Raw genomic sequence first — 23,550 nt, forward strand, 5'->3', positions numbered from 1 at the left:
CCGACCTGTGGACGTTTGACTATGAATAGACTCTGCTCTTTCACCTTTTCCTCTGGCCTCGTCCTGCTGTGATGAAGAGGAGGAGGAGGAGGAGGAGGAGGAAGAGGAGGAGGAGGAGGAAGAGGAGGAGATAAACATCGCTTTAGTCTGTCCAACACATGACATTTGGTCTAATGAATGTCTCTCACTGAATTCAAGTGTGTGTTAGAGAGAATACGTTAAGAATTAGTTAATTTGTGAACAAACTGATTGCCAAAGCAGAAAAACACAAAAAAGGCAACAGAAAGTGAAAGTATTTGACTAAAAATTAAATATTTAAACAAAAACTGTTGAGATATATAAAAATAGTGCAACAAAAAGCAATCGACTCATTAGAAACATGGAACCGGTGAATGTTTTGCAGTTTGGTTAAAAAAAATTTGCATAAAAGAACAATAAAACAGCTGTAGATCAATGCACTTATGTATTTTAAATCATTTATTTTTATTCTGTTGTTCTTTTTTGTTGTTTCTCTTCTTTTCAGTTCTCAGATTTTGATTGAGGCTGTGATAAATTACTGAAAATGACATCAAAGTAACTTCTGATAAGTGAAATAATGAAAAATATTAAAGTTTCCAGTCATTTAGAGAAATAATCATCAGCTGATTATATATATTTGTTTAAAAACATGCTCTAAATTGTGAGGTTTCATCACCTGGACTTGACAGAATTCTTTTTTTTATTGACGCTCAGGTATGTGGTGGTAAATGTCTGAAGATGTTGGTGGTAAATCCATAAACCTTTGTAAAACCAGGCTGAACGTCATGTTTGTTTTGATCGTTGTGACAATGATTAACTGGTTGTTTACGAGCGGCTGCAGTTTCACTAGCGTCTCGTTTTACGGGCGTCAGTAATAGTCGACGTTACTGTGGACAAATTTACAGCCAGTGTTTTCAGACGACGCTGGATTGTTTTCGTTCAGTGGAAGGAAACGATCATATGAGCTGGCGCTGAAGGAATAATTACAGTTTTTCTCACCTCGGTGGCTCCGTATTCCACATGGATGCTGCAGTGTTTTCTAATATTTTCTACTCTTAAGTCTATCAGTGTATCACAGTATTTGAAAGAATGTTGCATTATAGGCTGTTAGCATCAACATTCCTTGGCTAATTAGGGTATTTGTTCTCTATTCTCATGCAATAATACTCTGTTCTTGCAAAAAACAATGCAGTATATATTCAAATACATACTTTTTGTCAACTTTCATAGATATACACACTATTAATATTGCTAGTAAGATATACATACTGTTAATATTAATTCATATTTGAAGTCCATTTTATTTTATTCTACATTTAGTTAATAATAATAATAATAATAATAATAATAACAATAACAATAATAATAATAATAATAATAATAATAAATCACATTTGTATAGCGCTTTCTTAGACACTCAAAGACGCTTCACAAACAAGCAAAACAAAAAGAACAAAGAGAACAAAGGGGTTCTATTATCATAGTTCTGTTGTTATAGAATAGAATAGAATAGAATAGAATAGAATAGAATAGAATAGATCTTGACACAGGAACTATGAAAATCAATTTGGCAGCTATGTTCTGTTTAGCAGCAGAAACACATAGTGAAAAAAAGACTATAAAAATATCACGTAAAATATTGAAAAATATGGGCATGTGCCAAAAGCTACCACATAAAATATTAAATATACATATATTACTAAAATACTGCTAAAACTACTGAAATATACAAAAGCTAGCTATATTACAGATGAGAAATATCTACAACAAATAAGGATATATAAAGGTAATATAGGAAATATACAATATATGCAAGGTAAGGTTAGGAAAACAAGGTTATTTTACTATTGATAAATTTCATATTCTGTTTTTGTGTTTTATCTTTAGTTTTCTTTGTCATTTTATACTTGCCCTATGCTTATTTTCTGATGTATTGTTTTATTTTCTTTTTGACCAGAGTAGCATTTTTAATTTCTTTGTACACACAATGACGATAAAGTCTGTTCTATTCGGAAATATACAATATATGCAAGGTAAGGTTAGGAAAACAAGGTTATTTTACTATTGATAAATTTCATATTCTGTTTTTGTGTTTTATCTTTAGTTTTCTTTGTCATTTTATACTTGCCCTATGCTTATTTTCTGATGTATTGTTTTATTTTCTTTTTGACCTGAGTAGCATTTTTAATTTCTTTGTACACACAATGACGATAAAGTCTGTTCTATTCTATTCTATTCTATTCTATTCTATTCTATTCTATTCTATTCTATTCTATTCTATTCTATTCTATTCTATTGTGATTCTTTTCCATCCTTCTGCGCTTTAGTGTTCAGTTTTAGTCCATTTTAACCTGTAGAGTTTGTGTAATATGTTGTTTTGCTGCAAAAAAAATAGAGGCATGAAACGATGAGTTCAGACGTTTAAGAATTATTGTAAATCTGTGATCTGTTGGTTCGATTCCTGAACCTTACCGTGCAGGTGAATTTAGTCAGATCCACTTCAGATTCTGTTTCTTAGAGGCTTTTAATGACATTCTGATACCGTATTCATAGATCTTAACTTTCTAACTTCACTGTAAAAGTCTGCAAATTGCAATTTTTTTTTTTTTTTTACAGGCCAATGCAATAAAGATAACAGGTAAAAAGCAGGTAACAGATCATAATCATCCATCTGTCCAACATTTTGACACTGAAAACCTTCTATATATGTCTCCAATAAAACTCACAGTGTAATACAGTTACAATAATAAATGCATGAGTTAATAAATGAGTCAAAGCAATTGATCAGTAACTGTGGAACTGACCATATCAAGTCAAAACTTAAATAAATGAGTAAATAAATGTAAAAATACCAGCTGAAACTTAATGTTGTCTTTCAGGATCAACTTCCTCCAAAACCTTATATTTCACTTCTACTTGGCCGTTAAATGGAAAAGAAAAAGACTCGAACGCGTGGGAACGTTTCACATTAACTGATGACAGGACGAAGGCAGGTTGCCAAACATGCAGTTAAAAAACAATAACAAGCCTGAAATTCCCCTTCACGCTGTAAGAGGCGGAAAACGGAGACCGGACCATCGAACGTACCTGATGTCTGTTATACGATCCTCACCTCAAACTTAAAACTCACCTCAAAAACTCCCACGAAATGTTAACCTGCATCTAAGGCTACATTCAGAGTCAGACTGCAGGCAAATGTGGTCCAAATCCGATTTTTTTTTGCCCTTTATCCAATCTGTTAGAGACAGTTTGAACAGTACAAAACCAATTTTTTTGCCCATATGTGACCTGTGTCCGATCTGTTGAAGACAGTTTGAACAGCACTAATTTGATTTTTTTCAAATCCGACCCAGGCCACTTTCATATGTGGTCTTAAATCCGATACCTATCTGATATTTTGCAATGCGACTTCAGTCTGAACGGCCAGGTCTGCATTTAGCCGACCTTTACGTCACTGAAATCCAATGAATGCCACAATTCTGCGTCCATATTTATTTCTGCGTAGCATATTTACTTCACGGTCACATATTACATCAGGACTTCTTTTGTGCATGTGGGTCACTTCAGAGTCACATTCAGTACATACTTAAAACTGATAGAAGTTGCATTTAATGTGTAATATGAACAAGCACACAAAAAAATCGGATTTCACCAAAAAATGCGAACGTAGCCTAAGTTCCTGTTTCCAGTTCCATTATCGGTGGATTTTAACCTGCAGATTCTGGGAGATCGACCCAAACCCCTGACGCTCTTTATCTGTGGTCGGTAAAGTTTGCGATAAAGTGATGATGGTGCGACATGTTCAGGATACATCATTTAGCGTAATTAAATGACAAAGCTATTCAAACGTTCCTCCTCAACTCAAAATCATTACGATATTTTACTTTGCAGCATTAACGTGTACATTTAAGTCCATATTTTGTGATTTTTTTTTTTTTTTAACATCTTCCTGCTCTGAAGTTCAGCTGTTGCTATTTTGTAGAAAAAAATAATGACATGACTCAACATAAGTCTGTGATGTGCTGGCCTAATTTCTGAAATGTGACATGGAATGAGTCTAAAGTTCAGGTTGAACCGACTATTTGTCATTCCAGACATATCTGGACCAAATAAACACAGAGCAATGAAATGATGTTTCCCAGGACCATTGTGCATAAATAAAAATAAAATATGTTTATGTTTATGTTTACGCATTTGGCAGACGCTTTTTTCCAAAGCGACTTACAGGGGAAAACCAATTAAATCACTCAATCAATCAAATTTTATTTATATAGCGCCAGATCACAAGAAAGTTATCTCTTGACATTTTATATATAGAGTTGGTCAAAACCAGACTCTAAGTCAATTCTACAGAAACCCAACAGAATCCTCCAGGAGCAAACACTTGTGACTGGTGACAGTGGCGAGGAAAAACTTCCCTTTAACAGGCAGAAACCTCGAGCAGACCCAGACTCCTGGAGGATGGCCGTCTGCCTTGACCAGTTGGGGTTAAAGAGAGAGAGTAGAGAAGGGGAAAAAGAGAGAGCGATAGAGATAGGGACTGGGGGAGAGGGGGAGAAGGGGGGAGTAGGGGGGAGACACATGGAGGCGGTTGAGGATAAGTGAGTGGTGATGATGAGGGCAGGGAAGAGGCCGGACCACCGCAGCAGGTCCAGAGATAATCGTGAAAGAATCTGTGGTTGTCCTGGGAAAAACCTTATTAGAATATTTAAAATGGAATGTTTGAAAGTGCTAGGACAGGAGGTGCTCTCGGAAGAGCTGGGTCTTCAGGAGCTTCTTGAAGATAGGCAGGGATGCCTCTGTTCTTGTAGCACTTGGTAGAGCGTTCCACCAACGTGGAACGACCCATGAAAAGAGCCTGGATTGTCTTGTACAAGGTCTGGGGACCACCAGACTACGTTCCCCAGATGAGCGGAGTGGTCGTGGGGCGACATAAGCTTTTATTAGTGCACCTAAGTAGACAGGAGCAGACCCACGGAGAATTTTGTAGGCTAGGATTAAAGATTTGAATTTGATGCGGGCAGCTATGGGTAGCCAGTGTAACTCAATGAGTAAGGGGGTGACATGTGCCCTTTTAGGCTGATTGAAGACCAGACGCGCTGCTGCATTCTGGACCATCTGTAGTGGTTTGACAACACAAGCTGGGAGGCCCGTTAGAAGAGCACTGCAGTAGTCAAGACGGGAGATAACCATAGTCTGCACCAGGAGCTGGGTGGCCTGTTCGGTTAGGTATGGCCTGATCTTTCTTAGGTTGAACAGAGTGAAACGGCATGATCGGGTGACAGAGGCAACGTGATCCGTGAAGGTCAACTGATTATCAATCATGACTCCCAAGTTACGTACTACACTGGTAGGAGCCAGAGGTATGGAGTCAATAGTGATGGAGATGTCCAGCTGTATGGTTGGCTTAGCTGGGAAGACCAGCAGTTCAGTTTTGGACAGGTTCAGCTGAAGGTGATGGGCTTTCATCCATGCAGATATGTCAGAGAGACAATCTGAGATCCGCACTGAGACTGTGGAGTCATCAGGTGGGAATGACAGATAGAGCTGGGTATCATCAGCATAGCAATGATATGAGAAGCCGTGTGAGTGGATGATCTGACCGAGTGAGGTGGTGTATATGGCAAAAAGGAGGGGGCCCAACACAGAGCCTTGGGGGACCCCCGTGGTGAGGCGGTGAACTGCTGATGTGTGCCCTAGCCAGGACACACTGAAGGACCGACCAGTAAGGTAAGATTGAAACCAGGAGTGTGCGTGGCCTGTGATGCCCATGTTCCAGAGTATGGATAACAGGATATCATGATTGACAGTGTCAAATGCTGCTGATAAGTCCAGTAGAATGAGTACTGAAGACTTGGCTGCTGCTCTAGCCTCTTTCAAGGCTTCTGTCACAGACAACAGAGCCGTTTCAGTGGAGTGGCCGATTTTGAAGCCAGATTGGTTGATGTCCAGGAGGTTATTTTGGGAGAGGAATTCTGTGACCTGTTTGAAAACCGCCCTTTCGATGATCTTAGAAAGGTATGGGAGGAGTGAGACTGGTCGATAATTCTCCACTTGAGTGGGGGTGAGGGAAGGTTTTTTGAGTAGTGGTGTTACCTCAAAAATATGAAAAATGATATCAATAAAAGGGCATCAGCTTATAAGAACCAGTACTATACTAAGAAAAAACGGCATACAAGATTAGATTAGATTAGATGAGGTAGAACTTTATTGATTGAACTCCAAATGTACACATATAAGAAATATTGCAAGAAAACAGAAATAGCAAGAACTACAACAGTAGTGAAATAACAAGCAATTGTACATTAGAAAGTACTAGTAGAAGAACAAATGACAAAAATAGTGATGATAATAATAATGGTTTGGATGTATATAGCGCCTTTCTAGACACCTATTCATTTGCCCTCACATTCTCCCTCTGGTGGTGGTAAACTACATCTGTATCCACAGCTGCCCTGGGGCAGACTGACAGAAGCGTGGCTTCCATTTTGCGCCTACGGCCCCTCTGACCACCACCAAACATTCATACACCAGTGTGGGTGGCACTGGAGGCAAGGAGGGTGAAGTGTCTTGCCCAAGGACACAACGGACTGACAAGGACAGAGCGGGATTCGAACCGCCAACCCTTCGGTTATTGGACGACCTGCTGTACCAACAGAGCCATGGCCGCCCCTAGTAATATAATTTAATAATCACTAGATAAAAGTTACAATAAAGTGAAAATAGTAATAGTAGTTGTAACAATGATGTAAAACAAGTAATATAAGTATGTAAATAGTAGTAGTAGTTGTAGTAATAAGTAATGCTGTCAAACGATTACAATTTTTAATCAGTTTAATCACAGGGTTGCTGTGGATTTTGATTAATTATGATTAAATATTCATTTTTAATTGATATTAATTGCATTTCATTTTGCATGAGCAAACAGACTAAAGAAAGAAAGGAATATATACGCCCTTAATGTGTTTATTATTTACACCTTCAACAGTTTCAACAAAACAACTTTGACACAACTGTTCCGTCTTAGTTTTTTTTGTCCTCATATTTCCATCCAGAGGGCCAACGTGTTGTTTAGCGTCTTCCATCTTTATGGGTTGGTTCTGCTGCCTGTCACTACCGGATCAGCTGACCATTTGTGCATGTGTGAAGCTAACGCTACTCGGACAAACTGCCTGAAATGCATTGGCAGAGACGTTCAAAGTTATTCTGTTCTGCAGATGGGCTAATTGTGTTAAAATTTTTAATCAGATTAATGATGAGGATGGATTAATTCGCGTTGATGCTTAATTTTGACAGCCCTAATAATAAGCAATAAAAAAATTAATTGGCAGTGAAAACAAACAAACACACTGCACACTGGATACAATAAATAACATTGCGCAAGTATACATATACAAACATACACATAAGTAAACAATAAATACTATGAAGTCCTCTGTAAAAGGAGCATGTTGCATGAAACAGAAATAAGCAAGAAACTATTGCACATTTTAGTTTATTTACAGATACTTTAGACTCTAAAAACATTTATGATCATTATAAAACACTGCAGCGTCACACATTAATGTACGTAGAGGAACATGTGGACCAGTGTTTACTTCATCAGATATTGTCAAAATATTGTGACAATATGGTCGTAAATGTTCCGACAACATGAACCAGACCCGGTTCAGGGCTGAAGCGCTGGTTTGTGCGTTTGACTGACAGCCGTGTCGAGGTTCACAGCCGTGGGCAAACATCAGACCAGACCGAGACGCCGCCACAGACGCACACGTGAACTTTTCTTACATGTGTGACTAAAGTCAACTGTGGAAAACGAGGCCTCTGGGAGAACGCTGTAAAACACATCCATCATAAGCACAAGTCAGGTTTAGTCCCAGAACCGGACCGGTGGGAAAAAAAAACGACTTCATCTACAACGGTTCATATTCAACACGTTTTCATTTGAACTGCGATTAAACGTGTCTGGTATTAAACTACATTTCCCATGAGTCTTAGCCATTGTTAAAGCCCAGTAGTTAACATAGTTTTACTGACTACGACACAACAGTACAGCTTTAGTGTCTGATTTTATTTATTTCTTTTAACAACTATTGAAAAAGAGAAAATTAAGGATAAAAAGGAGCAAAAGCAAGGAAAACCTAAATTAATAATAATTTAAAAAAAAACTTACATATTATTGATCTAAAATGAAAATCACAACTCAGTCTAAACTGATGCGGAAACTAAGTTATTTTTATCATTAATTTATCAGTTCAACTGTCAGAAAATTGTTAAAAATGCGTGTTTCTACATGTAAAGATGAAAAATGTTCACAGAAAATATTGACTTTAAATAAACATTAAACATTTGACTTTATATAAACAAATAAAAAATGTATAACTAATTATGAAACTATTTGTTGATTAATAGCCTAAAACAAATTGATCAGCTGATTTAACTTAATACCAAACCGTTTTGTGATCTTAAAATTGTCTAATCTTTGTTAAAATAGTTTTTAAAATCAACTGTATTCATGACTAAAGTTTAGGCAGTAACACACATTTTTTTCAGTCTACTGCAATCACGTGTTTCTGAGGCACATTGGAAGAAATTTACAAGCATTTTTTCGGTTTCAAAGACTTTTATTGGCTCATAAATCACATTTCAACAGCATCAATCACTTGCATTTATGCAACAACTGAAATAAAGTTCATTCTTTATTTGAAAGAGCAGGAAAACTAGACGGTTTTAGAGCCGCAGGCAGAAGTTCATGTTTTGGATGAATCTGTTTATTTTTGTGATTTAATCGATGTCATGTTTGGCCACAAAGCAGAGATATCCAAGGAGGGAAAAAACTATAAAAAAAACATACATGGGCCAGATCAAGCAATGACATGGGGACACATTTCATGTTCAGTAAGCTCTGTGTTTTAAACTAAATAGCTTATCTTGATGTTCAGTACATGTATGAATAGGTCTCAGTAAGTACTTTCACATGACACATGATTAAATTTACAGAAATAACATTTTGTGGTAAAAATAGTTGAATCCATGCGTGACGAGGACTCAAAATGAGCATCTTTTTTCTTTTTTTTTTTTTCACTTGACGCAAATGTACAAAACATGCTGTTTTCATACAAAACTGATCCTAAATAAAACATAAGGCTTCAGTTATGATGGTAAACTACAATTGTGATCAATATTGGATAAAAATGTTGAAATGATACAAATTTGTTGTTGACACAGGGACAGCAGTTTGTACCTTTGTTCAGTATCAGAATGAAAGACTGTTACTGGAACTAAAACATTACAAATATGCTAATAAACTTTTATTTAACAGATATATAACTGCAGTGATATATACAGCTAATAGCAGAGCATATTTGACTAATAACTGGATTGTACATAACCTGTGTATATTCTACTGTTGAATAATTAGTTCCTACAGATTCACAGACTTAACCCTTAGGGGTCTGAGCCCATTTTGGCGTCATTTTGATTTTGCCTTTATATACTATATAAAGAAATGTTTACTATACCCATGCTTGGGATCTTTTTTCAGCACAACTTCATCTATCTCATCTGCCTTTTATTTTTTCACTTTAACCTACTATATCAACACAAAACGACAAAAAACACAAAAAATATAAAACCCAATTTGAAAAATGTATATAATTTATTACATAAATAACACAAAGATGCTTAACGAACCTTTTCAAAGACTTTAGAAGTGAATATTGGTTCTAAATATTAGGTATATAAAATTAAAATTGTAATAAATTAAAACTATACTCAAAATATTTGACATAAAAGGATATCTTTACATAGGCCTTTTCTTCAATTTTCTCCTCCAAGGGTTGAAATATCCCTTACACAAGCAAGAAAAAATATTGTTAAAGTTAATAGTACATTTACAAAGTGTATATGTCAGAAGTATAACTTTACATAATCAGTTATATTTTTTTTTCTACAAGTGATACTGAAACTTTATAAACAGTTCCATAATATAGAGTTCTTAAGCTAAAACATGAGGCTATTTGAGAAATGATAGGTGAAACTTTAATTTTTGATGTTGATGTTCACATATATTTAGTCAGTGGGTGTTTTGTTCTTTATGGGTTAAACAAATACAGAGAATGTGGTTTGTGTTTGGTGTTGTTCTCATCCTGCCTGAGAAGCATCTCTGCAGCCAAAAACTCCAAACGTATCAGCAGTTTTCCAGAGTCTGGAATGTGGAAAATGTCTCCGTCAGCTAAACGAGGTGACACTTCATTAGTCGTCAGTATGTTTGGATTCAGCTGTGGATGTTCAGGCATCAGTTCGACCTCCAGATTCAATCTGTTCAGATCCTCCAACCAGTAAATCAGACCATTTACAAGCCTTTAAGACTGAAATATGTGCCAGTGACCAAAAGCATCTACTGATCTAAACCTTTTAATACCTGTTGATCCACTAATCTTATCAATACATGTAAATAATTGGTGTAAAATTCAGTTTGTTGTATTTTCGTGGTCATCAGATATGACTCATTTGGATGTTCAGAGGCTCCGTAGTTACCGTGGAAACATCGTCATCTTCTACAACATTGATTCACCATTAAAACCCATGGAGTTGGATCAATGACAGTGGATGAACACACTGGGTTTATGATAAATTAATGATCTATTTGCTGGAAAAGTCTGTTTTTCTTCAGTTTTCTCTGTTTCTGATACAATAAAGTTCAACTTTAATCTGAGCTTTTATGAACATTTACATGATCAGTGAATTAAATATGAGAAAATAGAGAAGAGTTTTAAAAGAAACATGGCGCAGTATGTGTGTACACCAAGGTTATTATCGTTAACGAAAACGAACGAAATGACGAAAACTAAAATTGAAAAAACATTTTCGTTAACTGAAATAAATAAAAACTCTAATTAAAAGAAAAAAACGATAACTAACTGAAACTGTATTGTGAGCTTACAAAACTAACTAAAACGTATAAAAATTATGGATACAATTCCCTTCGTTTTCGTCTTTGTCAATGTCGGATTGATATGAAATTAATTTATTTCACTTCAGCAGTTTGAGCTGGTGACACCATACGACACTACACAGTCTGTCATGTGTGGTCACTGGTGGTTCCCAGTCGTCTTCTGGTCCCCACTCTACCTGGAACATACAGACTAAAGCTGGGACACAGCAGCACAGTCCTGTCTGGGGTTTACTTTAGTGATACATGGGTCGGGTTTTTTTTTTTTTTTTTTGGCGTACCGTGTGTGTGCGCGTGAGTGACAGAGCAGAGCTAAAGGACAGTCAGTGTTGAACTAGCATCCAGGTTAAAACTGGAGAGTTTATCACCATGAAAAGGCCTTCCAAGCCCTGAACTGCACAGTTTAGAAGAGGAGAAAAGAGGAGGATGAAAACTAATCCAATTACAGAGGTATGGAACCTGTTAGAATGTTAAAAAACGTTTGATGTTACTAGCTACAGCTAGCTGAACTGAACTGAAGCAAAGTTAGCTAATAATGGAACTGCAGATGATTAAGAGATGAGAGATCTGCTAAGGTGTGGTTTACTGATGAGGAACTGGGTTAGATATGTTTATAAGTGGTTTGTATATGTTTCTGTCTGCTTTAACTGCTGGTTAGCTGGTTTATAATAGGTTCCTATCTGGTTTAACTGCTGGTTAGCTGGTTTATATATGTTTCTGTCTGCTTTAACTGCTGGTTAGCTGGTTTATAATATGTTCCTATCTGCTTTAACTGCTGGTTAGCTGGTTTATATATGTTTCTATCTGCTTTAACTGCTGGTTAGCTGGTTTATATATGTTTCTGTCTGCTTTAACTGCTGGTTAGCTGGTTTATATATGTTTCTATCTGCTTTAACTGCTGGTTAGCTGGTTTATAATATGTTCCTATCTGCTTTAACTGCTGGTTAGCTGGTTTATATATGTTTCTATCTGCTTTAACTGCTGGTTAGCTGGTTTATATATGTTCCTATCTGCTTTAACTGCTGGTTAGCTGGTTTATATATGTTTCTATCTGCTTTAACTGCTGGTTAGCTGGTTTATATATGTTCCTATCTGCTTTAACTGCTGGTTAGCTGGTTTATATATGTTTCTGTCTGCTTTAACTGCTGGTTAGCTGGTTTATATATGTTCCTATCTGCTTTAACTGCTGGTTATATATGTTTCTGTCTGCTTTAACTGCTGGTTAGCTGGTTTATATATGTTTCTATCTGCTTTAACTGCTGGTTAGCTGGTTTATATATGTTTCTATCTGCTTTAACTGCTGGCTGCTTTGTGCATCTCCTCTCATGCTTTGCACATCTTCGCATTGTTTCACGTAAGTGACGTTGTGTATGGATTGCACCCCACCTCAACCTGCTATAGGGAATTTAGACATTGTACGGTACATTGTGTCTCTGCTCAGTCCATGAGCCGCCCTAACCCGACCCCCAAATAAAGTGTCCAGGGTAACACATATCCACGCCTCACTAATTTCTTTGAATAGGATGATGAGGAAGATAAAATATATGAAATAACTAAAACTAATACTAAAACTAAACTAAACTAAACTAAAACTAAGCATTCAGAAAAAAACGATAACTAATAAAAACTAACAAACCTGCTCTAAAAACTAATTAAAACTAACTGAATAAGAGAAAAAAAAAGTCAAAACTAATTAAAACTAAACTATAATTAAAAATCCAAAACTATTATAACCTTGGTGTACACACAAGGAAACCCAATCATTTTTTAAATTTAGTACAGGATAGAGGAGTAATATATAATAATGATGAATATATCTGTAAATCAACACCATATTTACGTTTGTCTCATGTCATCTTGCGATAATAAATAAACAAATCATCGCATTTGTGGTTTAATGGAAAAACCCACTTTACGCACTTCTATTTTATTGACCTTTAGTGAATATTGGTAAAGTTTTGTGCAGATGTCCAATGGAAAAGTGACTATTTTTTCAAACCCCGCAACTCATCAATTACTTAAGAAAATAATTCAGTCATGCTCGTACTGCATTAAATAAAACAAAAAAAAACTACATTTTAGGGCAGATAACAAGCTTTGTTTTCTTGTAGTTCGTGTGTGTGTGGATTCATTTGCCTTTTTATGTTTTAATTTGTTCACTGAATTTCCTTTTTACAGTTTGCATCAACTGTTTATCCCAGTTTTTGTTTTTTTCATTTGTAAATGAGGATTCTACCTGATTGCATATTAATTATTCAAAACAAATGAGACGCAACATGTGCAAAAACTTGACCAAATAACTAATAAACTAATTTTTTTTTTCTCCAGTTTTCATAACTACAGACGTTCCTAAATAAATAAATAAATAATCTATGAAATCTGGCCCACATTGGAGTAAAACTAGAGTAAAAACGGTGGTGTGTTTGTTTTTAGGCGTTGTCCTCGTTGCAGGTCGAGTGACTCGATAGATAATCCGCCTCTTCTGGTTTCAGCAACATGATCTGGACTCTGGTCTGATCTGGACTCTGGTCCAGAGTCTGGTTCAGTTCAAACAAACAGAGCTGTGAGTGTGAAGAGGAGAAAATAATCCCATAACTTCAGCTGGAACGGATACATTCTCTCCAACATGAACCTTACTTACAGACACTTGTAAAATATAATGTAATCACTGTAAACGCGTCACTACCAAGACGTTTACACCGAGTAAATAATAAACGAGGTACTGAATTCAATATAAAATCCCTGAAACCTCTGATGAGTAAAGAGGATGAAAGTGTCACGCTGATCATCGGAACAAGTGGGTTTGGGTGGAAAAACAACACGAGAAGGAAAATGAGACCAAAGGGATTAATCCGCCGCAGAAAATAGTCCCAACATGTTTCCTAAAAATACAGCTGTTTCACATGAGTTCACATCTGTTTCCTTCCTTCATTCCTCTCTTTCCTTCCTTCCTTCTAGGCATCCTTTCTCCTTTCCTTATTTTCGTCCTTCCTTCCTTCCTTCCTTCCTTCTTTCCTTTATTCCTTCCTTTCTTCCAGTCTCTCCCTCTGCCCTTCCTTTCCTTTCTTTCTTGCCTTGTCTCCTTCCTTTAAAACCTTCACTATTTCTTTCATCCTTCCTTGATTCTTGTCTTCTGTCCTTTAATCCTTGCCTTCCTTTCTCCTTCCTTCATTCTGTCCTTCCTTCCTCTTTCCTTCTATGAATCCTTCATATCCTCTTAATATCACCTTCACCCTTCCTTCTTTTGGTTTCTCCTTACATCCTTCCTGTAGGTCATTCCTCACCTGCTTCCTTCCTTCCTTCCTTCCTTCCTACATCCCTCCTTCTGTCCTTCCTTCCTTTTCTTCTCTCTGACTCTGTCCTCCCTTTCTTGAGGAGGAAAGGAGGCTGAGAATTAAAATGAGACCAAGTTAACTGATAAATGATCAAACTATTGGATATTTGATATTATTGATTATAAATAATCCTAGAAATGTTGTTCTCCATTAAGTCATGAAACACTTGTATGTCTTAATTGTACCTGAATATGTTTATATTCTGATATCCAACTGTTTTTCTTTAGGTTATTTCGAAAACACAGCAATCTATTTGACCATTATCATGTTTTGTTTGTGTTGTTTCCTTTTTGCATCAAAACTTAAATAAACTTAAATTTAACGTTTTATCTGCAGTAAAGTCTGATCAACTTCATAAATGCAAAAAAACCCAAAAACAAATAAAGATATGTAGCTTATTTTTCTGCATCTCTTTGTTTCCTGGATAAAATAATCAGTGGCTGATCATCTGAAAAACAGCATTTTATCACAGTCTGGTTCATACAATGTGACAAAAACTCAATCATAATAGTTGATTCTAGAGGGAAAATTCTACAAGATACTAAAAGAATAGCAGATATTGAGATGAAGAACATGTACACTTAAAAATACACATAAATATGAAATATACCCAGGTAGAAAACACACAAAACATAGATGTAGAAACAGAGTTTAGATGTGGATAAGTAACTCAAAAATATCCAGTTAAAAATAATATTGGACAAAGATAAGCACAAATAATCACATAAGAAACAGAATCTTTTGAAACAGAAGCTATTAATTAACAATTTTCAGCCTTGATTACCTCTTTATTAACTGAATATTTATATTTTCTGTGTTTGCTGCAGTCAGCTGAGCAATTTCCCCATGATCTTATCTTATCTTATCTCGTCTTATCTTGTTTTATCTCGTCTTGTCTCGTCTCATCTCATCTCGTCTCGTCTCCTCCAATGAGGCTATGTTTTTGCTGGCGTTGGTTTGTCTGTCTTTCTGTCCGTGTGCAAGGTAACTCAAAAAGTTACAGACAGATTTGGATGAAAATTTCAGGAAATGTTGATACTGGCACAAAGAACAAATGATTACATTTTGGTGGTGATTGGAGGGGCACTGATCTGCCTTGGCGGAGGTCTGCACACTCAGAGTGCTTTTCTAGTCTTATCTTATCTTATCTTATCTTGTACTATCTTATCTTATCTTTTAGTGAATTTACCTGTAATAAATGATTAATTCTGTCTTATAACAGTTGAAAACCTATGTTGTTATCTTGTTTTTACAATAAAGTACTGGAAAAAAAAGCTGAAGTTATTACTAAATACTACTGATAATACCAATAATTACTTAATAAAAAATACTTAAATCCGATAAAAAGGTTGATCTTATGTTAAACAACATATAAAATGTACAGAAATGCAGCAGATGTTGACGTTTTTGGGTTTTAATTAAAGGAGGTGGATTCCAGAGTGCTGCCGTGTTGTTTTTAGTGCGTTGGCGTGTTGTTCTGGTGTCAGAGGCGTCGTCCGGTGAAAACACAAACACGCGTCGCGTCAGCAGTTGGTTCAGGAGGAATGAGTCGGAGTGAGACATCTGTCGCCTCCTTCAGCTCTGGAATGACCACATGCGGTGGCGGTTGTTTTCACGCCGTGTTTGACCATTTGGCCTCTGAAACACCACAACACAACAGACACGTCAGGGGATTAATCCACCGCTGAAAATAGTCCCAACGCATTCCCTAAAGCTACAGCTGATTTCTCCTTCCTTCTAGGCATCCTTTCTCCTTTCCTTCCTTGATCCTTGTCTTCTTTTATTTGGATTTTGTTTTTCCTTCCATCCTTTAAATATCACTTTCACCCTTTCATTCTTTTGGTTCCTCCTTATGTTCTTCCTTTAATCATCTTCTTTTCTTTCATTCGTGCCTCATTTTTCTTCTAAGGAGGATTCTTCCCTTGTCTCCTTTCTTTAATATCTTCATTATTTCTTTCATCCTTCCTGTTGGATCCTCCTTGCATCCTTCCTTCATTTCTATCTTAGTTCCTTCATCCTTGCCTTCCTTCAGTCCTGCCGTCTTTTCAGTCTCTACCTTTGTCCTTCCTCCCTCTTTCCTGATTGAATTTTTCCTCCCATTTTTTAGTATCACCTTCACCCGTCCTCCTTTTGGTTCCTTCCTCTATCCTTCTTTGCATCTTTCTTCCTTCCTTCCTCATCTGAAGAGGAAGAGAGAGGAGTCTGATGAGGATTCTAGCTTTCTCTCCTTTCTTTAATACCTTCACTATTTCTTCCAGTCATCCTTTGATCCTTCCTTATTTCCTTCCTTCCTTTTTATCTTTTTTCCTTTCATCCTTGCTTCCCTTTTTCCTTCTTTCATTCCTTCCTTACTAAATCTCTTCTTCTATCCTTCCACCCTTTTTCCCTTTGAACCTCTATTTGTTTGTTCGTTCCGTCCTTCCTTCTTTTGTTTCTTTCTAGCTTCTTTCCTTTTGTCCTCACTTTCTTTTTTCCTTCCTTCCTACTTCTCTCCTGTCCTTCCAACCTTTTTCCCTCTCTAACTCTCTGTTCCTCCCTTCCTTCCTTTTTATCATCTTTCCTTTCGTCCTCGCTTCCCTTTTCCCTTCTTTCATTCCTTCCTTCCTTACTAAATCTCTTCTGTCGTTCCACCCTTTTCCCACTGAACATCTATTACTTCCTTCCTTTCTAGCTTCTTTCCTTTCTTCGTCGCTTCCCTTTTTCCTTCCTTCCTAAATATCTCCTTCTGTCCCTCCACCCTTTTTCCTTCTCTGAATCTTTGCTCCTTCTTTCCTTCCTTTCTAGCTTCTTTCCTTTCATCCTCACTTCCTTTTTTCCTTCCTTCCTTCCTAAATCTCTCATTCTGTCCTTCCTTTCCAGCTTCTTTCCTTTCATCCTCACTTCCTCTTTCTTTCTTTCTTTCTTTCTTTCTTTCTTTCTTTCTCTCTTTCCTTCCTTCCTTCCTAAATCTCTCCTTCTGTCCTTCCTTTCTAGCTTCTTTCCATTCATCCTCACTTCCTTTTTCCTTCATTCCGTCCTTCCTTCCTAAATCTCCTTCTGCCCTTTCTTTCTAGCTTCTTTCCTTTCATCCTCACTTCCTCTTTCTTTCCTTCATTCATTCCTTCCTAAATCTCTCCTTCTGTCCTTCCTTTCTGGCTTCTTTCCCTTCATCCTCACTTCCTTTTTTCTTTCCTTCATTCCTTCCTTCCTTCCTAAATCTCTCCTTCTGCCCTTCCACCTTTTTTCCCTCTCTGAATCTCTGCTCCTTCCTTCCTTCCTTCCTTTCCTCCCATCTGTCCTTTTTACCTCTAAATTAATCAGTGTATTTTAACAGATATCGTGACTTGTTTTTAGAGGTGATTATTTTTTTCCCATCAGCCCCTTTTTAATCAGTGTTCTCTTTTAATGACTCAGCGTTTTATAAATAATCCTCTCTTTGCGTCTGTTTTCACAAACACGAAGCCGTACGATTGATCCGCCGACTTTCTCCTTCACACAGAGGTCAGAGGTCGAGGTTCGGGGTCAGACACACAGTGGCGCCGTGGAGCTGCTCTCGTCTGGCTTAAGGTCACATGAGGTCACATGACTGGGGGGTGGGGGGGGAGGTGGGATTCGGCCATAACATGGTCTTTAATTCTGTTGTTTTGTGTTATTATAAATCCTACCGCCACGTCATGTGACACGTCCTGTTGTCGTGAAGGTTTCAGCTTCATCTGAGCAGGAAAGAGTCAATAAGTTGGTGTTGACTCAGGCGCCGTGTTTGCCGTTAGACCTGAACGCATCATAATAGAGGCTGTGTGCGTGACGAGGCGTTAAAGTGTTCAGACCTAAACATGACACTGACACTTTCCCACAGTTTGATTTTGTTGAAATAACCTAAATATTGGAGTGAAATTAATTTGTAATGTCATGTCATACATCCATTTTGTGAACTGTTAATCCTTGCAAGGGGCGCAGGGGAATTTAATCTATGTAGTTTATTTAGATTTATTTCCTATTTTGTTTTCTATTGACTTTACTGACATTTTAGGTTTGTCAATTTAGGTCTTTTTTGTTTTTTTTTTTTTTAATAAATTTTTTAAAATTTGTATTTATTCGGAAAAATTCTTTATAACAGAGTAAAACCAACAAACAAACAACTAAGCACCTTTGTATATCATATCTGAAAAATCCACAATGGTAAAACATGAAATTTATCATAAACACATTCCATATAAATTCTCTGTTTAGAAAAAACAACTCCTGTTAAAATGAGTCTTCCCTTTTTTTTGTTATATTTTGTTAAATAACATACATTAGAACAAAAAGATGTCACATTTTCCCCCTTATTTTCACTATTCTTATTTCAAAATTCACACAAATTTCATCTCTGTTACATTCAACCAGTGTAAATATAACTTGTCATTTCCAGTTAAGTTAAATTTGGACTCAATGGGGTCATTTAATTTTTTTTAGTTTTTTTTTTTTTTGAGCTGTGAACATTTGGAATCACAGTTTTAGCCTTGAGTAACATTAAAACTTAACTTTAACCTCTTACGTGTTTCCGTCTGTGTTGCCATGGTAACACTACTTGGCACTTGCAGCAGTATACACATGCTATAGGCTACATCCATGTAACTAGGGGTGTGTATTGGCAAGAATCTGGCGATAGGATACAAATCACAATACTAGGATCACTGTACCATATATTACGATACTGATAAAAAGGCACTTTTTTATTGGTTTTGTTTCTTTTATTAAAGATTATTTCCTTGAAGAATTGAATTACACCAGAAATATACACAAATATTAAACACATTTTTGTTTGATCAGAACAGGATCTAATGCTGTATCACAAAATGTTCCTGTGTTCAAACTTAAATAATGTTTTACAGACATTACAGTTTAAGATCCTGTTCAAATGTTCATATTCTATTAGTTCAGAACTAACATCAGAACATTATTTTTGTGCAATCCCAACAAAGGAACTAACATTATTTAATAAAACAGTGTTAAATAATAATAAATAAAATATAAACAAAAAAGAAAAACAAAAATGAACCACAATATCTGCATTTGAATAAATACGTAAAAACATTGATACAGTACTTTTTAATCTCAATACAGTATTGTGAAATGAAATATCGCAATATATTGCAGAACTGATGTTTTCTTACACCCCTACACATAACCAGAAGAACATCAGCTAAAAGCTCACAACAACCAATTTTTATCAAAGAGAATACAACAAGTGCTTAAATGGGTAAAAATCAAATTTAAAGAATTATTGAAAGAGTATTTATTTGCAAAACAAGGCTCCATGTCTGCTAATGTTTAGTTGATTGACATTACATTGACATGTAACTGTGAAATATATCTTAAGATTTACAAAGTATGCTAAAAACTACTTTTTGGGAGATACAATTAATTGAAATAGGTCTTGTATAACGTATTTAGTTTTTGTTTTGTAATTGTGATGAATGTTTTTTGATTGTCGTTTGTGTTGTTTTGTTTGATTTTGTGTGTGGGTGTTTTTGGGTGGTTTGTGTATTGCAGTGTAAAGATAATTGTAATGGGTGTGGACTCCAGGAAGAATAGCGATGGCCTAAGCCAAACCTAAAAGAGATCCAAATAAATGAAATTAAATGAAATCTAAAACAAGCTTAACATTCTGAGACCAGCGTATGTCATGAGTAAGTTATAAAACAACTGACCAGTGAGACAAGCTATTAGTATTGTAGTAAAAGTATAATGTCTCTACTGCTGAAACTCCCTGAACAAGACAAAAAAGAGCAAAGATGGTCACATTTTGAAGCAATGATGGTGTATTTTGTCTTTCTTTGCTGTTTTCTGATCATAACTTGGTTTTATACGAATGGAGCTTCAGTTATTTGCTCATTTATTGTTTTGTGTTACATTGAAATTATTCGTATGAGCAGTTTTTATATTTATACCGTCTTACTTTCACTCTTCCTTCCTTCTTTTGTATTCTGCTTTCATCCTTCCTTGATTTATGTCTTCTTCCCTTTCATCCTTGCCTCCCCTTTTCCCTCCTTCCTTCTTTCCTGCCTGTCTTCTCTGTCCGGTCTTGTCATCGTGTATTTTCCACCTTCACGCTCATGACTAATGGTAAACGTGTTCTCTGTTGGTGTTCCAGGCCTGGACGACAGCCTGCAGCAGTACATACTGTCCTTCCAGCAGCTGCAGGTGGACGGGGAGAGGCTGCTCCGGATGACCCACCAGGACCTGCTGTCTCTGGGCGTGGCACGGGTCGGACACCAGGAGCTGATCCTGGAGGCCGTGGACCTGCTCTGCGCTCTGGTCAGTGAACGCCACACGCTCACACAAAAACACTGTGTCGAGAATGAGGAGTTAGAGCCAAGACTGACTCTGCAGAGAATGTGTTGATATGCAGAGAAAACACAGTATGAAGCCTTTGTCAGATCTGGAACAAACTACAGCAGAGTTTAATTCTACTGCACTGTAAAAAATAAGTAACAAATAATGAGACAGTACAGTTTTTTTCTATTAGAACTAACATGTTTACATGCACTTTTAAAGCCCAGTTTTAGTCGGGCTAATGCAATAATTATTTTTTTTACATGTCATGTAAACTCACTCACAAGTCGCTTTTCCATTGTACTCATGTGCAAAACTTTACAGATATTTACGAAATGTCGAAAAAGCCAAAGTGTGTGTTTCGAGTCGAGAACGCTTGTTATCTCGCTATCACATACTAAATTCAAAAATGTTTCGGTTTCCTAGTATGTCCACACGTACTGTGCCATGTTTGTTTGCAACTCTTCTTCTTCACTTGTTGTAACATTCGTTTTTTTGTTCACGTGACTACATTTAATAATAATAATAATAATAATAATAATAATAATAATAATAATACATTTTATTTGTATAGCGCTTTTCATGGAACTCAGACACTTTACACACAGCAGATAAAAACAGAAATCAAACACATTAAAAACAGATAAAAGCAGGTGCAGAAAGCAGGTATACAAATATAAAACAGTTAAACATTAAAAGCAATCTTAAATAAGTGAGTTTTTAAAAGGGATTTAAAGGTGTTGAGGTCGGAGCAATGGCAGATGATGGGTGGGAGAGGGTCGGGGCAGCAATAGAGAAAGCTCTGTCCCCCCAGGTCTTTCCATTGCAGTTTTGCATAATATACCAATTTTGCAGTGCCTGAAAAACCACCTCTTGCCAGTGCAAAAACTTTTAATTGAAAAACAAGAGTTTTGGCGAAACTGTTTTTCCATTAAGCAAATTTTAATTCGCAAGTTATATTTGCGCAATTTGAGGGTCACTGGAAAAGCGTCTACAGTCACTCTTTTACCCTTTCATTAGAAATGATTATAAACATGAGCCAGAAACTGTAGGTTTGGAGCTAAAACTCTGGAACTCTACACTTTATTGATTATTTAACCCTTTTCAGACGATTGTGTCTCTGGCGCCACATTCCTGCCTTCACCGTCATTCAAATTACAATAACTCCTAAACTGTTTGCACTCTTGACAAAATTAAAGTAAAATGTCTGCATTGGCTGAGGCGGAGGGGTGGAAGTGGGCGGAGCAGAGAGCAGCAGAGTGCAGTCAGTGAGAGAGAGATGCAATATTTTTTTATTAATTGTTACCCCGCCCCCCCGAAGGGGAAGCAAGGGGTATTGTTCTTGGTTCGGTTTGTTTGTTAACAATTTAGCAGGAAAACTATTGGTTGATTTCATACCAAATTGTGTTTATAGATTGCCAGTGACCCAGAATAGATGTGATTACATTTTGGGAAAAGTAGGTCAAAGTTCAACTTATTTATGAATTTTTAAAATCTTTTTTTTCCCCATTTACTAATAATGGGTGGAATGTCTATAAAAACATCAATTTTGTTTCAATTTACTGCAAACTTGGCACATATATAGAGGTAATTGATATGCTGACATCAGCACATGTATAGACATGATGATATCGGCTGGATCAATGCCATAATAAGATACAATACATGCAAGGGGTGGGGTTTGTTGTGCCTGGCACCACTTGCTTGTTTTTGTTTTTTTTAGTTTAGTTTATTTCGAATATGCAACAAGACAAAGTAATCTTACTTAGTCCTTAGAAATAAAACAGGTAGAAATAAAAGGGGTGGTAAGACGTCACGGAAGAAAACAAAAAAACAAAAACAAAACTTATACATGTACGTGACTTCATTTGCACATTCGAAAAGGAATGGGAGGAAGTAGAACTTATTTAATCCCACCCCTTTTCCACACAACAGTCTACCGTTTAGTTTCCTATTAGCAGAATTTATGAAAAGTCAAGTTCCTTAGATCTTTTGTAAGTAATTAACCTCACTTATCATCCTCACATGCATATACATATACACCCATACTGACATACCAGAAAAGTAAATAAATAAGTACATACATAAGTTCTTGAAGGCAACACAACTGAATACACAATAAAGTAAACAATAAGACAAAGTAAACAACAACAGCAATCAAACAAAACAATCAACAAACACACAAAAAACGTTTTTTTAACACTTCAGCAGCAAAAACTATTGGTTCAATTCAAACCAGCTTGGGTTTATAGATCGCCAGTGACCCAGAATAGATTTGGTTATATTTTGGGAAAGGTAGGTCAAAGTTCAAATTTTTCAGGATTTTTTACAAACTTCCCGTTTGCTTATAATCGGTGAAATACGTGCGAGGGGTGGGGTTTGTGGTGCCTGGCACCACTTATTTAGATTGCAATCATTTTTCTTAAGAAATTTCAGGCTGTTCATGTTATTCACATTTTTAAGGAAACTTTGCAAAAATAAACACTTTCATAATGTCATTTTTATTTTTTCACTGTTATTCTTTTAATGGTGTGGTCCACTTCAGATCATATTGGGCTGAATGTGGAACCTGAACTAAAACGAGAAAGAAACTTCAGTTATATTTCAGTTGATTATTCACTCGTTAATAAACTTCTGTCGTGGTTAAAGTCTTCAGTTCATGTAAACAGATCAGAGCTTTCAGTCAAGTTGAGTAAATATTGTCCGTGTAGCAGAAAAGGACCTGTCCGCTGCTTTAATCTGGTTTTATTATTAAACCACCAAAACGCTGAATAAAGACCCAAGCTCAGGGGAAAGCAGGTCATGTGACACCGGAGGAAGCTGCTGGAACAACGGCTCTTCCTTTACATTTTCACTGTGTGTTTGTGGAGGCGGTGGATAGGGGGGGGGTCTGACAGGTGGGAGGGGTCACATCTGTTTCCTGTTTGACCCCACAGAGCATTAAAC

The 23,550-nt window shown here is 36.5% G+C and overlaps 1 pseudogene; it reads left to right on the top strand.

Annotated features, from left to right (window-relative positions):
• LOC115415630 (connector enhancer of kinase suppressor of ras 3-like) overlaps positions 1–23,550 on the top strand; it is a 64,097-nt pseudogene that overhangs the window by 13,260 nt on the left and 27,287 nt on the right.

Source organism: Sphaeramia orbicularis, chromosome 24 (genome assembly GCF_902148855.1).
Source record: "Sphaeramia orbicularis chromosome 24, fSphaOr1.1, whole genome shotgun sequence".
NCBI lineage: Eukaryota > Metazoa > Chordata > Actinopteri > Kurtiformes > Apogonidae > Sphaeramia > Sphaeramia orbicularis.